Source organism: Papaver somniferum, chromosome 8 (genome assembly GCF_003573695.1).
Source record: "Papaver somniferum cultivar HN1 chromosome 8, ASM357369v1, whole genome shotgun sequence".
Classification (NCBI taxonomy): domain Eukaryota; kingdom Viridiplantae; phylum Streptophyta; class Magnoliopsida; order Ranunculales; family Papaveraceae; genus Papaver; species Papaver somniferum.
The window spans coordinates 154,032,059-154,047,265 of record NC_039365.1 but is presented as its reverse complement, the minus strand read 5'-3'; the positions used below and the strand labels follow the sequence as shown (position 1 = coordinate 154,047,265).

Genomic DNA, 15,207 nt, shown 5'->3' with positions numbered 1-15,207 from the left:
GAACTTTAGCCCGTGGTGTGTAAGAACATCAACATTTAGAAAGAACTTTAGCCCAAGAGCTGATCTATGACACTTGGTGTCAGATTTGGTGTACATTGGACCATTCCACAACATTATTAAATCCTATGTAATCGGTTTAGAGCTGGCAAACAAGCTGAAACCCGCGGGTTAACCCGTGCCCGACCCGTAAAAACCCGAACCCGGCTCGGCTGGTTTCTAAACAAGCCGGGTTCGGGTTAGAGAAATGACGGCTTGTGAATAAAAGGGTTAACCCGTCCCGGCCCGTGAAACCGCGGGTACAACCCGTAAACCCCTCCACAATTACTAATTAGTAATTTTTATATAATCCTGTCCGTCGGATTATCTAGGATTAATCACATCCACACGATTAAGGTATAAAAGGCGAAACCCTAAAACTAAATGAAGAGATATCTTTCTTTTTTATCTCTCTCTTTTCTTCTTCTGCTCCTTGCCTCCTTCCATTCTTCTGCGTTCTTCAGTTGTGAATTGAATCTCGGATAAACAATGAATCATTTGGCACGATTCTCTGGAAGCTAGGTCTTTATCTCTCTCAGGGTTTGTTATCTCCTTCATTCTCCGTTCCTTCTCATATCAATTGTTATCCTTTTTATTTCCTTATACTACAGGGTTGCAGATTTGATATTTTTGATGTTTATTTTTTTTTTTTGCAGTGCAAGTGAGAGATGAGCAGCTGCTGCGGCTGTCAAGTTTGAATCAAGAGAAATCAGAGATTTCGATTTGTAAAAGCGTGATCTGAGATCTGATGATGAATTAAATTCAAAAATCACGATAACCCTTTGATTCAGATTAAGTTTTCAATACTTATACAGAGAGATCTCAACCGGTGTACAGTTCATCAATTTTGCTTAAGTGTGAATCTGGTGGTGTCTTTTATTCAATTCAAAGAAGAAGAAGTTTCTTTCCATAAACAAGTTATAATCTTCTGGTTCTTGGAGTTTATTTCGCAGGTGAAGTTTTCTTTTTAATTCGTTTTCTGGGTTTCTTGTTTCTGTGATGATCTTTCTGTTGACTATGAAGAAGAAGAAACTAGGGTTTTATGTTGTTGTGTTGAATCCACAGTATTCTTTTTATTCAAATTAGTTGGTAATTCATGTTGAAAGTGATGGTTCTGTTTGTATTGAGGAAGTACTTATTGAGAATGTTCTGTAGATAAATTGCTTGAATGAATGTTCAAACCAGTAAAACCCTAGAAATAGAGAAGATTAGAGAGAATGAATGTAGTAATGGTAGGATTTTCTGTGCATACTTCACTACAGGGTGATAAGGGGCAAAGGGTTTTGAGATTGTGATATCTTTGGATTTGTTCTGTAATTCATTGAATGGTTACTCAAGGAGAAACCCTCACCAAAAGCCTTTTGGTGTAGTTCGTATCAGATGTTCATATTACATATAATTTGTAACTTATGGTTCTTTGCTCGCACGCATATGCACTCCTCGTATTTAGTAGGAAACTTGTGAGAAACTATAGTGAATAACAATGGGTGTGTTTATCTGATACAATGTGTGAGTGAAAGGTTGATATCAGTTTCTCGTCCCTGTAGTTTGCATTTTGCAGTATGTGAAACTAACTGCCGGTGGATTAGCCTTTTGGTCTATTTAGGTAAATGTTACTAGACATCTATAGATCATTCTCGTGGACTATGGTTGAGTACGCTTGTTCTGATTGCAACATGCCTGCTATGACAAAGGTCAGTATACTAATTTGACGCACTGGGTTCTTCTGTGAATTTCTTAGCTCTTTATTTATTCTTAAATCTTAATTTGAAACAGAGTTTTGAGCACCACAATTTTGGGCACATATTTGACAAGCTTACCGAAGAAATTGGAAGTCCAGTCGAATTTGAACTGCCAGACTGGGTAAAGGATCAGAATCTTAATACCTACACCTTCATAAGACGCAGTATCCATATAGTAGTTGAATAAATTAATATGCTCTGAATGAACTTCTTGGTGGAAATTATTTTGTGAAGGACAAAGACAATATCAGTATTAAGAGATTAAACTACATATGCTAATCCATACGTCTTTTTGCTTGTTTTATTTGTTTAAGAAAAGGTCTTTTTTATCTTCCTTTTCACGGGTTTTACCTTTTCTTCAAATAGCATACTGTATTTTGTGCTGGGATTAGCAGATAGTAGTGATGTCTTTCTATCTTTTGAAATTTTTTGTAATTTAAATGATACAAAGTTTTTGTGATTGCCATTATTTGTTTGTTCTTCATTCTATCGGCATTGGATTGTAAATTTTGGCGTGTGACAGGCTGAAACTGTCAATGTGAGTATGTGAATGTTGAATCTGTTGATTGGATTGATTCATAAATCAGAGGAAACTCTGTCAAATCGGTTTCTGGTGAGTTGACTCACCATAAACGGGTTAACCCATGAACCCGCAGGTTTAACCCGTTACGGGTGCGGGTTAAAGAAATGACCACCCGTGAAAAATATCAACCCGCGGTTTTTGACCCGTGTTAACCCGAACCCGTGTAACCCGTAACAAGCCAGCCCCGGCCCGCCCGTTTGCCAGCTCTAAATCGGTTGAACCAGTGGCAAATAGAAAATGATTAGAACTATCAATAACGACTTTAATCACTAAACAATCTAGTAATCCAGTTCTTGTTCAGGAATGGAGCTGGGTTTGTGAGGCTAGCGTTACTAATAACATCAACATATGGTTTTTCATTCAACATTGAGAAGTAATACTGATCTGAATACCTTAGATACATCCACTGTAAAGCATAATGGCTCCTTTCAGATTTGGAAACCCGGTACTAGTATCCTTCATCACTTGCAAGTTGAACACAATACGAGCACTCCTCCTGACACTGGTATTCTCCGGTTGCCAACTCTTGGAGAGAATAAGGTGCAGAGGAACCATACAAAATGCCGCCTGAACTGACCATAGGGTTTATCCAAGGCATAGAGACCAGTAAAAGATTTGTTTTGAATATTGTTGGGCTCCTCTAAACAAAGAGAAACCCTCCAAAAATAGGCGTATGCCGCTTATAAACGGCAAGCACACGGTATTCTTTAGTAAAAGGCGAAAGAATAGTTCACTCTGTGCTTACCGCACGGCTCCGTGAATCAGTAAGGGGAATCCAGCGCTAGTTATATAGGAGGTATTTTTAGTGGGGTTGTGCTTTATGGTCCTTGTGGGACTAATTACTTTCACGAGATTTAAAGTTATCGGTTCCGAGTCACATAATCCATTCCATTACCATTGCAGAGGTATACTGCAAAAACTTTCATTATGAATTTTAAAGCCATGCCTTAGAAATGAAAAGTTTCTTTTTGAAAATTATTGGGTTCCTGAAGTCTCCAAAAACAAGCGTACCCCCTTATAATCAGCAGCACATGGTATTCTAAGGTGGAAGAATAATTCGCTTTTGTGTTGACTGCCTATGCAAACCCTTCAAAAATAGGCGTATGCCGCTTGTACAAACCATTTTGAGCGGATTTCTACTGTGGGACTAGTCCAAGTTGATTTTCTGGACTTGCTAACCAAATGCGCTTCAAAGTTCCTAAATGTGCTCATTCTGCTTCCAAGGTGACAGTGAAAGAAACGTTACCTTCCTAATAATTCAGCACCGGAAGTTCAATTCATGAGGTATAGATAGAACCTAATAAAAGACTCGAGATGAGGGTCGGGCCTGATAGGCAAGCAGGGTAAGCCCCACTTGCAGGCAACAACGGCCCTGGGGCAACAAAAGGCCCATTTCTGATGGGGGTTTTCATCAAATAAAGAAGGAAGATGGACTAAATTATTACTTGCATTAATTTGAAGGACTAAAAATGATGTATGTAAATAGTTTAATAGAAACATTTTTAGTTTCTTTCTCCATCTTTTTCATTCTCTTCCCTGAGAGGCTTGCACTGCCTCCTCCTCTTTTTCCTTCCCATCGCGCATTACCATATGATAGTTTAGTACTAATATCCACCAACAATAGATTATTTAAAGTAGATTTTTTTTTGTTTAAAAGCAAAAAAATATTGTTTTACGACTTAGGTAAAAATACTCCTATTGCAGATAACTTAGGTGTTCCGTTGTTAAAAAAATATTTGCAAAAGAAGAGTAAAAGCATAGCGGAAACTTTTGCCATATACTGCTGCATATCAGAAGACCAATGACCTTAAACCAGCTTGATCAATAGAGTGAGTTCAAGCTCTGGTGGATTGAAGAGAATAGATTCCAGAGAAACTTTTAAAACAACTCCCTATCAGATTGATAAAGAATGCATCTGCAGAGACCTTCCAGTGGCGAAATTGTGAAAACCAGAACATCATTAACTCTACAGTTCACAAAGAATTAAGCCTCTCCATCAGTTCCCAAAGATGGAATTAAAAAAGAACATCATTAACTCTACATGGTTTTAGAGAGTTACAAACTTCTAGTGACAAACTCCAAGGGTTGTAAGTTTCTTTTACAAGTCTTATTCAAGGAGAAACATGAAATTACATTAGTCACTACTATATAGTAATCAACTGATTATATTCTCTTCATACCTATAATGGAAAAGTCTAGAATTTTGAGAATGGTCAAAGACCACAGTGACGTTCTTGAATCAGCGGCCTCCAGAACCAAAGGTATTCGTTGCACCTTGATTAACTGCTGGGTATTCTGGGATTGAAAATGGCACGAAGCAATATATGGAGTATGTTTCTTTTATGAATGTAGGAGTAACCAATGAAGATATAAAGGCATGCCGTGATTATAGCTCTTTCTCTTTCTTAGCTTATCCTCTGGAAGCGGCCTAACACCTGTTGTTTGCATTCTCATTCAGAAGCTATATATTTTCTGAGATGGGAACACTGAACTGAAGAGGTACTCGGGCTGCAGTGCACTATTATCCCTTTGTCCATCAGGTATGTATGATGTTTTTCTCAAAATAATATACCGACTCGCTTTTCAGACTGTATTTTTCATGTTGCTTTTGGGTACATCTTTAAGTGTTAACGCTTATGATAGCGAGGACACTACCATGGTGATAGGGTGTCCCTTCACCTCCATATATAACTTTGGTACGCTGTCAAAGGTTACTGGAAATTATGAAGTGGTAGATTATATATCCTCAGCTTTTCGTCTTCCATCTCCGAAACCATATGCAGCAAACAAGAAAGATGGGAAGTTTGTTTATGGAGCAGACTTTGCAGGAGAAAGGTTCAACTGCGCTCGACAAAAATTTTACAACCAAAAATTCTGTCAACAAACAATTTGATCAGTTCGTGACACATCTATCGTCTATCTGCTCCAACCGTCAGGAGTGTTGGAAGAAGCTACGTCATGCAGTTTTCTTGGTGGAGGAATTCGGAAGCAGGGACTACTTTCATTCCCTCTCGGAGGGTATAAAGGTGAGGGAGGTGGAAGAGGCTCTCGTACCTATAGTTGTTGAATCGATCATAAATTCCGTAGCCAGAATGATTCAAGCCGGTGCTAGGAACGTTATGGTTCATGGAAATTTACCCTTTGGATGCCAACCAACTTACTTGCAGAAGTTCCAAGAAAAAAGTCCATCGAGCAAGGTTCACCCATACAGGTGTCTAAGAAGTTTCAACCGTCTCTCTGACCTTCACAACAACCGTCTAAACCAGGCACTTATGGAGATAAGCAGCCAACACCCTTAGGTTCAGATTGTATTTGCTGATTACTATAAGGCGTTTATAGCTCTCCTCAAGAGTCTAAGGAAAACTTGTGGTGGAAATAAAGGTGGTGATGCTACTGCAGTATATGTTCTAATCCTAAAAAATACATTCACTCAGACGAGAATCATCTGACCCAAGAGGCTAACAAATTTATGGCAGAAGCGATCATCACTGCTAGAAGTGAAAGTTTTGTGTATCCAAAACTCAATCTACCTTATAGATTGTATTGTGTGATGTAGGAAGACTCAATATATGTTGTGCAAGAACAGACTAATCAAGTAAAAAGATAATTAACGGATGTATTAATATTTTTAGAGTCCAAGCGGTGTTGTTCTAAATTGATGGTCCTTGTAATTCTTATGTCAGTAAATGATACTCAGTTAAACAGCATTCTTTGTGTATTTTCTCTTACTCTTTAATGTAATGGTATTTTTATTCATAACGATTATGGGGTAGTGTTGAATTCTTATTCTTAAACGTTATCGATTGAGTAAAAACTATGAATTTCGAATTGATAAGAATGGATCAGGATCGAAGGAGTAATACCCTGAGAGAACTTTAGTTTTCTTTATTGATTTTAGAGTTAACCCTCACAGGATTATTACAAAGCCTTTAATACTAATCATACAATTGACCTCACACACTCTTTACACACAAGCACAAATACTTGTGACACACAAACAACTCACACAAGTATAATATCTAATGGAACCCATTCAATCATTTGAAAGAATCACAGCTATTTAAAATAACGCACGAATGGAGTAACACACAAGCAATTTGAAGGAAGACGGCTTATATATTTTTCAGTTTTGATGGTTAAATTTATTTATTTTTGGAAGTAGCTGACATAAATATGATTATAGTATATGTGCAAACAGACACATATTCTCAGTTCAGACATACAACGACAGTTACTAAGTAGCTTGCGAACTAAATAAATGATTATTTGCTTAATCAGGCAATGCAAAGAGAAGGGAGAAACTTCGAATTGGGAGAGAAAACGTATTACGTGGTGTTGGCTTCAAACGTGGTGGTTTGGCAACTGGCACTTCTTGGAAGTTTCGGAATTATCTTATGCACTTCATCTCTCTTTGCTGGAATCATGTGCGCGACGACCATTCCTGTCACGCAAATTGCAGGGGTGATAGCCTTCCATGAGAAATTTGCAGGAGAAAAAGGGATGTCATTGGCTTTAGAACTTTGGGGATTCGTATCTTACTTCTACGGATCATACAAGTTAAACAAGAAGCAAGGACACTCAATCAGACCAAATCCTAACTTGTAAATTTCATCTACATATAATGTTTTTCCCTAGCTACCACCAGTAATACATACATGTAAATTTGCATACACAAAAATACATGCATGTGTGCCCTTTGCTGTTTGGGAACAATTTTAATTTAACGATAAAAAATTCCAAAATTAATGATGAGAAGTTGCAGTTTTATGATAGATCAGTACGGTGATCAATTTGAATTGCTTGATGAGGAAAAGTTATGCAGATTGCTAGTCATCCTTTGACAAAGTTTAAGAAGCAATTCACTGTGAGTTTAAGTCGAGGTAGTAAGAATCCGCATTGTACAGAATTAAATATTTATTGGTGGAGATGTTTGAAGACAAAATACTAGAAGAACCATAATCCACTTAGCTCACAGTTGAGGAAAACCGAAAGTTTGGGTCAGAACAGGCCTAGTTTGGTTATGGCAGCAAGATAAACTTGCAAACAATAGCTCAGAGAACAGCAACAACAGGCTGCTGGCAATATCATTAACTCTTTCTTATGCTGAAATCTTAAAATTAGAATTGGTGGGGGTGCGCCAGGCCTTTGCAGTAGTGCAACGCAGAGGCGACACGTGAGAACCCCAGCAGCAAGCTGGTGTGATGGGAACTCCCCCATGAAAAAAATTAATTTAATATCGTGTGAGCCGATGGCTCACATATCAGATATTAAACTGATAAGAACAGATACTACACTTGATCTTAGCCAAAAGGCCGAGAAAGGTATGCTTGATCTCTGTATAAGCTTCCTCTTTTATATTGTCTTGTTTCGATGCCTCTGCTCTAGACCAGTCTATGTGGGACTAAATGTTATAGTTTACTGCCTTAGATGAGTTGAGTTTTCCTGGGACATTGTGGAAGTAGTAGTAGCTTGATAATTTGTCGAAGCATTACAACTAAATTGTAACTTGAAATATTGGAAGATTTTTTATCTCGCACAATTGTGTGAACACTGTGATGTATTTTTCTTCCCGAAGCAAGTTACTTTCTGAAGGAGGGTCAATCATCAACACTACCATCCACAACATACACCACAGATGGCGCTAATTGGTGCAGCAACCAGAACAAAGAACTAACCAATCCCATTAAGTCGATCAATAACTAACTAATTCTATTGACACAAAAACCCATGTCATCTCCGGCGGCTTGGACTCTTCCCCTGACCAAACAAAACCGAGAGAAGAGATTAAGTACTAACAACGAAACGATTTATTTTAACATGATGCATGCACCTAATGAACCCCATGCATGATAGGATTTGGAGCATGTTGAGCAAGGGAGTTCTTGTTTGGCAAATATTGTAAAATTAAAGTTATATGCACTATTAAATTGTTGTTTTTTACCTGGTTGAAAATATATTTTTGAGAATCTGTTAGGGGTACTCTCTTTTGTAATCTTTCTCTAGAAAGTGAAACTGATTTTGATTGTTTAGCTGGGCCTTGGTTGTTGTTGAATGAGCTCAGATCTTATGGCTGAGACCTATTTCTTTAGGTTGAGATTGTGCTGAAAGGACCATAAAATCAATCAAAATGTGTAACACCTGAAATGAAAAGCTGAATTAGACAGAGTCCTGCAATTATGAGTGTCCCAGTTTGCAAATCAAAAATGTGAGTTGAGTTGAGTTTTTTTTTTTGGTATTAGGAAGGCGTACACTCTTTTCCCAAAGATAAGTAGATAACTATCACAAAACCGGGATGTTTATGTCTTTTGAGTGACTGAATCACAAACATAACTAGTCAGGAATCGGAAAAGAATAGTTAACTTCGTAGGAAAATCCATTCTACAAGAGAATTTTGTTTATTCAACAGGACTACTGGTAGGAACCGGATTGATGATGAAACTGCCCAAGTAGCTAGATATAGATAATAAGTTTTAATGTTTGTTTTCTGTATGTATTTGTTTGTATCCAGTTATTAGTAGGCTTTAGTTTGTACAGGTCCGTAATACCACAAACAAGAACAATCGAAGGACTTTTTCTCCTAAAATTAAAATTTTTAGTTAAGTATTGTAGGGCTTTACCCTTGATTAGAGGGAGCCCTTCCAGAAATTCTCGACGGCCCTGGGAGACCCAAGGCCGAGGAGGGGGTTTGGAAATAGTTTTCAACCAGCAATTGACGCGCCTCGGTTATTACCTCATTAGTTGCGTCATTGCCCCAAGCGCAAAGATAGGTTCCAAGCTCTGTATCAACTGGGATTTATATTACCTTCATTCATGTCCCTAACTCGACTTGGACAATATGGGTCTAATAATTGTCATTTTTTACACTTTCGGTTCTAATGGTCGTGTAGTATTATGTTTGGAATGCTAAATAGTTCATGATGAAGTTAGAAAAATCCATGTTTTATGCATGTTAGTTACTCATGGTTGGAGTTACTAGAAACTGAGTGGTTTATGAGGAAGTTCGAATTTAATTTGGTAATTTACTTAACGGTATTCAATGTTTGAATTTGTGGGGAAGGTTTTTCAATAGGATCTCAGATGACCATAGGGTTTATCCAAGGCATAGAGACCAGTAAAAGATTTGTTTTGAATATTGTTGGGCTCCTCTAAACAAAGAGAAACCCTCCAAAAATAGGCGTATGCCGCTTATAAACGGCAAGCACACGGTATTCTTTAGTAAAAGGCGAAAGAATAGTTCGCTCTGTGCTTACCGCACGGCTCCGTGAATCAGTAAGGGGATTCCAGCGCTAGTTATATAGGAAGTATTTTTAGTGGGGTTGTGATTTATGGTCCTTGTGGGACTAATTACTTTCACGAGATTTAAAGTTATCGGTTCCGAGCAATGTAGTTAATATCGGATATCGGTTCATCTCGGCCGGGACCGATACACTGGTACGATTTTGTATCGGGGATATTATCGTTGAAATATCGGTATAATATCGGTTCTAGATTTAGAGACTATAATTTTATATTAAACATTTTCTCCACACATTTTCGGATAAGATATAATAGATAACATCAATTTTATAAAAAAAACAAAAGAGTAACTTTAGTAACTTGCTTCGAGAGCTACGTGCACCTCTACTACCACCTGGAAGACTTTCTTCGCCAAAATTAACCTTAAACTTTATAGAAAACGACCAATACCGTCTCATATCGGGAAATGTAGGAAAATTTCGTATCGACCGATACGGCCGATATTATCGGGCGAATATCGTTTCCCGGTTATCCTTCTTATCGTATCGTTCTGGGCCGATATCCGAAATATCCCCGATATATCGGCCGATACGGCCGATATTGACTACATTGGTTCCGAGTCACATAATCCATTCCATGACCATTGCAGAGGTATATTGAAAAAACTTTCATTATGAATTTTAAAGCCATGCCTTAGAAATGAAAAGTTTCTTTTTGAAAATTATTGGTGTGAACACGTAAATCACGAAGGAATCTATATGTTCACAAACAATGTTCGCATTCTATACACATGCTCGCACTGATGAGACAATTGCATTGATTCCTTGGCTCAAAACCTTCGGATTTATCATTGCCTCGTCTAATATCATCACCAGAGGCGTTCACATAGAGGAAGATAAAGAAAACGAAGTGTAAAAGTAAAACTCGTGGAGTGTTAAATGGATGTAAAGTGATGAAATGTAAATAAGATTGGGAATTACGTGGTTCAGCACTAAGGCCTACATCCACGGGGTTGTCGTTTTCACTATGCATTTGATGATTACAGAGGTAGTCGAATGACTTTGGAGTTTACATAGGTCTGCCAATTGTAAAAGATAAACTTACACTAACAATTCTTCTCTCTCGACTTCTCTCTACCCCTCTCTCCTTTCCGATCCCCCTCTCTCTTGGTGGAGAGGGGGTATTTATAGGGTTAGAGTGTGGGACCCGTTTCTGAGAGCCGTTGGAACCTTATCTTCTTGTGCTTTATGTCCATCATGCAGAGGCCTTCGTTCATTGCTTCATCACGCAGAGTCATCCTCGTTCGTTCCACAGGTTGATCGACACGTACACTTCTCAGAGTGTTTAATGCGGGTAGTTGAGACGCATGCTCGTGTCAGACAAGTGTCTTTTGCCCCTGTCACGTCCATGTCAGTCAACCTTCTCTTCACCGTTGATCTTGGATTCTTTTGGGGATGAGATAAATTAACTCTTCGGGAGTTCTTTGGTGCCCCGCAGTACACCGTGCTTTTGGTACATCTTTTAACTTCTTCCCTTGGATTTGTTCGGGCGAAGATCCGATGTCGACGGGATGGGATTCTTGGCTGTGGGCGTGTGTCATCATGTTTTGATGACTTGGTCCGCATGCTCTCCACGTGTCTTCTCACATACACGTGTTTGATGATGAAATATGTACACACAATTTTCCCCTTTTCTTCGGGCTTGAGTGTTTAGTGGGAGCATTGAAGAAAACAGACGTTACATATTCCTCCTCTCTCCTAATAACTTCTTCTAGATACTTGGGTATGTTTCTTACTCGTGCATTAACTGCTCATTTAATGGGCACGTTTCCCATTCCTCCATTAACTTCCTTTTCTTTCGAGTATATAAAGGAGAGGAGAAAAAATTAATTTCATTCTCCTTGAAAATTAATTTCATTCTCCCTGTCAGACTTCATCCTTTGTTCTTCAACCATTAAATTCTCTCTGCCCTAGCATTAATCACGCTCGTTTCTTCTTTGTTTCTGGTTTGTTCTCTCATTTGTCTTCTTTTGGGATTTTGTTTGTGGTGGTAAGGTTTCTTTTCTTCGTTTCTGTTGTTTTAAATTTTGTGTTGATTGTAAATTTCCTGCTGCTGTTGTACCTTGTTTGTGATGAAGAACATCTTTCGATGCATGTATGCTAGTTTGCCCCTGTTCTTCTTCTCAAGTCGAGGAGGACAGTGTTTCAATTGTATTGATTGAACTGTTAATTTTAGGGTGGGTTTTAGGGTATACATGCATGTATGCATGTATGCTAGTTTTAGGGTTTCTGGGCTATGTTGAGATGAACTGTTAATTTTGTGGTTTTTTTATCTTTGGTGATGCCCTCGTGTTTGCTTCTAACTTGTTTTTGTACCTCCTCGCAGCCATGTCTGACCGTCTGCGGCTTCCTTATCAAACTCCGCCTTCCAGTCTGCCGAGATACCCTCCGCGTAGAGAGTCTGATACATCTCCACATGGGGGAGATCTCTCTAAATTGTCGCAGATGGATCCCCGTGGTAATAGAGTTTCGTCTTCTTCTGGGACGAAGGATTCACCTCCTAGGAAGGGGGATCCATCGAAGGGCCCTTCCGGGTCTCGATACGCAGCCAGCCGTGCTCCTTCTCGTCCCCGTGATGACTCCAGGTGTACGCAGCCACTTCCTCGTGGTGACACCTTCGATATTTCCCCTCTTCGTTCTATAGTGCCCGTGCAGAACCCTCTGCCGCCGCCTCCAGTACTTTCTTTCAAAAGGAAGAACTCCAAAGGTGCTGTGCCGAGAGCCGAATCATCTAAAAATCCTCCTTTCAAAAGAAAAGCTTCCGAAGCTTTTGTTGGTTCGTCCGATCCCACGGAAGAAGAGGAGGCTGTCCCGGTGATACGCAGCGTTTCGGTTAGCAAGAAGAAAGTCACGTTTAAGCACATTGACCTTGAATTTTTCAAGGAAAAGCATGAACTCCAAGTCTTCGAGGTTCGTTTCTATGCCCCTGAGGATGATATTACTTACGAGCTCATTTCGAAGTATCAGTTTGATGAGTTTTATCTGTTGACTACGGTTGGAGCCTTCGAGGCGAGTCTTATGCTGCCGTTGTATAAGTCTGGTGATTCCTTTTATTATGACGTGCTGGCTGGTCGCGAAGGTTCTTCCACCAATACTCATAGTCGTTCCGTGTCGCAATTATCGGGGAACTATCTCCGTGCACTGAGGGAATGTTATCTACGGAGTAAGGGGGAGACGACGATGACATGTTACGTTCCATATCCCGCTGAGAGGGAGTGGTATACTCCTGAAAACTTCAACAGCTCCTTTGGGGATTATGTCAATAGTAGGAACCGTAAACCGTGGAGTGTTAGTCTTCGTAACCTCGCTGCTCCTCGGGGCGAAATTAGTCTCTTAAGTGAGGTGAGCGATGCCAAACTGAAATACGTTCCAGGCACCGAGGGGTCGGCTCAGCGGAAACTTTTTCCTGCTCGTGAAAGGATCAAGCATGACCATGATTATGAGTGGCATGCCACTGTCATTGAAATTGTTGGTCCTTGGGCGTATGGTTGGATTCCCGGTCCGCGGTTGGCGTCCTTCCGAGAGTAGCAGGCCTCGTGAATCTCCTCCTGCTCGTTATAGAGATTTCTTTCCCTGGCGTTTAAATTTCGAGGGCATGAACTTTCCTTATGCTCTCGACGTTGTTGATGGATACGAGGAAGAGGATTCTGGTGCTATACTTCCACCGAAGAGTGTCGCTACTACCAAGGTATGGTTATTGCAGATTCTGGCCACGCCCCTCCTTTTTTGAAAATCAAACTTTGTGTGCGAGGAAATAACTCTTTTTTTGGAACGTGTATTGGTTTGCAGTTGTCGAAAAAGAAAAATATTGGGCCCAAACAATCTTCTACCATTGTGACGGGTGAGGCTGAGGTTCATGAAGAAGTTACCAGTCCAGTGAACGAAGAGTTTGCCGAGGATGAGGAAATGTCTGATGGGGAAGAACGCACTGATACTTCCCCTCCTGATGTCGAGGAAGAGGTTGATGCGGGTTGTGATGGTGTTGATGGGGGAAATAATACTGCGGTGGCCGAGGGAAGTGTTACCGCGAAAATGTCTGCTCCTGCTGGTGATAACCCTGGTGGTCCGGAATTTATCGGAGGGGGTGAGGCTGCGGAAACTCTCCCCACCATTTCTCAAGAGTTTTCCTTTGACAGGATATATTCCGCAAGGGAAATCTTTGATGATGCCCTCGGTTTTCCCGAAGATTTTTCTTTGCTTTCCCCCAATGATAATTGGGATATGCTCGGGGATTTTGGTAAGGAAAATGTTGTTGTTCAGAATGAGGGCGCGGATGATCACATTGCGCGTGGTGATGCCGAGACTTGTGCTGATGGGGAAATGACAGCAAAGGGTAAGTCTGTGGTTGACTCACCTTCCGAGGATTTCTCTCACTCGCTGATGTTTGAGGGTGAGGATGTCATAATGGATTGGCTCAAGAAAAAGAGTCTGTTGTTTGTTCCCCATCCTTCCCCGGTGGTTGCTGGCGAGAAAGATTCTGATGCTTATAAGTGGGACGCTCGGGCTGAGGGATGGCGCGCAAGGCATGTTCAGATGGTTGATATGCAGAATCTATACAACCATGACCGTATTTTGTTCAATGGTACGCTGCTGTGGACACGTGAGAATCTGCGGGAATCCCGTGAGAGTACTTCGTTGTTAGAGGATAGAATACATCTTCTGAAAGAGGAATTACGAAAGGCTCGCTCCCTTCCGTTTCCGGGAACTAGGGAGAGTATGTTGTGTCTTACCAGAGAAAGGGACGATGCCAGAGCCGAGGTTGGGGCTCTAAGCAAAGCCCTTGCTACGTCTCGCGCTGAAATAGCCCGCCATGCTGAGTCTGAGAGAAATCTCGAAGTATGCATGTACAAACTTAACAAAGGGGTAACAGAGATAAACAACGAAGTCAACCATCTTCATCACATGGATTCGATGAAGCAGGTAGAATTAGATGCAAGTCAATTTACTCTCACCAACCTTCAACTAGATTATAAGAAACTATCCGAGGAATATGACTATCTTGACGAAGCGCGAGACGTGGTTGTTAATGAGTATGAAGAGGATTCGGCTTGTGTCGAAGGTATAACCTCATTTCATCGAGTGTGATTATGTCTTTTATGTGCTAACTCCCTTGTGTTGTCTTTTTCAGAGCTCGAGGGACAACTCCGCGCTGCAAATGAAAAATTTGAAAAGGCTCAATCTTCCTTAGTGCAGCAGGAAGGACAAACTAATTATTTTAAGAGTCTGGTGGCATCCGGCGAGGAGGCCGTTGGTGCTGCTTCTAAAGAAGTGAATCGTCTGTCCTCGTTGTTATCTCAATCCCACCAGCGAACGACAGTTATTATGCATAAGGCTCGGTGTCAATTGGCGGAGGAGACAAACAAGATGCTGGAGAAGATTGAGCTTGGCCTTAAGACCGATCATGGCCTCGTCAATAGCTATCCACGTCGTCCTGTACCTGCCTCCTTGCCTGGCTCCTCGGGACCCTCTTCTGGTGGGAGAATCCCTTCAATTCTTCGGAATAACCCTGTTGATGGGGCGGCATCTTCCAAGTAGAAACCACGGCATTAGC

General features: G+C 40.4%; 1 long non-coding RNA gene and 4 other non-coding genes across 5 annotated transcripts; 1 reads left to right on the top strand and 4 right to left on the bottom strand.

Annotated features, from left to right (window-relative positions):
• The first annotated feature begins 484 nt into the window (after positions 1–484).
• Positions 485–2,103, top strand: LOC113302780. Its single transcript, XR_003337089.1, has 4 exons — positions 485–576; positions 693–989; positions 1,643–1,730; positions 1,813–2,103. It is a non-coding gene; the product is annotated as an uncharacterized LOC113302780 (long non-coding RNA).
• Positions 2,104–2,996: 893 nt separating this feature from the next.
• On the bottom strand, positions 2,997–3,116 carry LOC113307010. Its single transcript, XR_003338980.1, has one exon. It is a non-coding gene; the product is annotated as a U5 spliceosomal RNA (small nuclear RNA).
• Positions 3,117–7,488: 4,372 nt separating this feature from the next.
• On the bottom strand, positions 7,489–7,686 carry LOC113307175. Its single transcript, XR_003339059.1, has one exon. It is a non-coding gene; the product is annotated as a U2 spliceosomal RNA (small nuclear RNA).
• Positions 7,687–8,970: 1,284 nt separating this feature from the next.
• LOC113307002 lies at positions 8,971–9,126 on the bottom strand. Its single transcript, XR_003338973.1, has one exon. It is a non-coding gene; the product is annotated as a U4 spliceosomal RNA (small nuclear RNA).
• Positions 9,127–9,501: 375 nt separating this feature from the next.
• LOC113307009 lies at positions 9,502–9,621 on the bottom strand. Its single transcript, XR_003338979.1, has one exon. It is a non-coding gene; the product is annotated as a U5 spliceosomal RNA (small nuclear RNA).
• Positions 9,622–15,207: the final 5,586 nt, after the last annotated feature.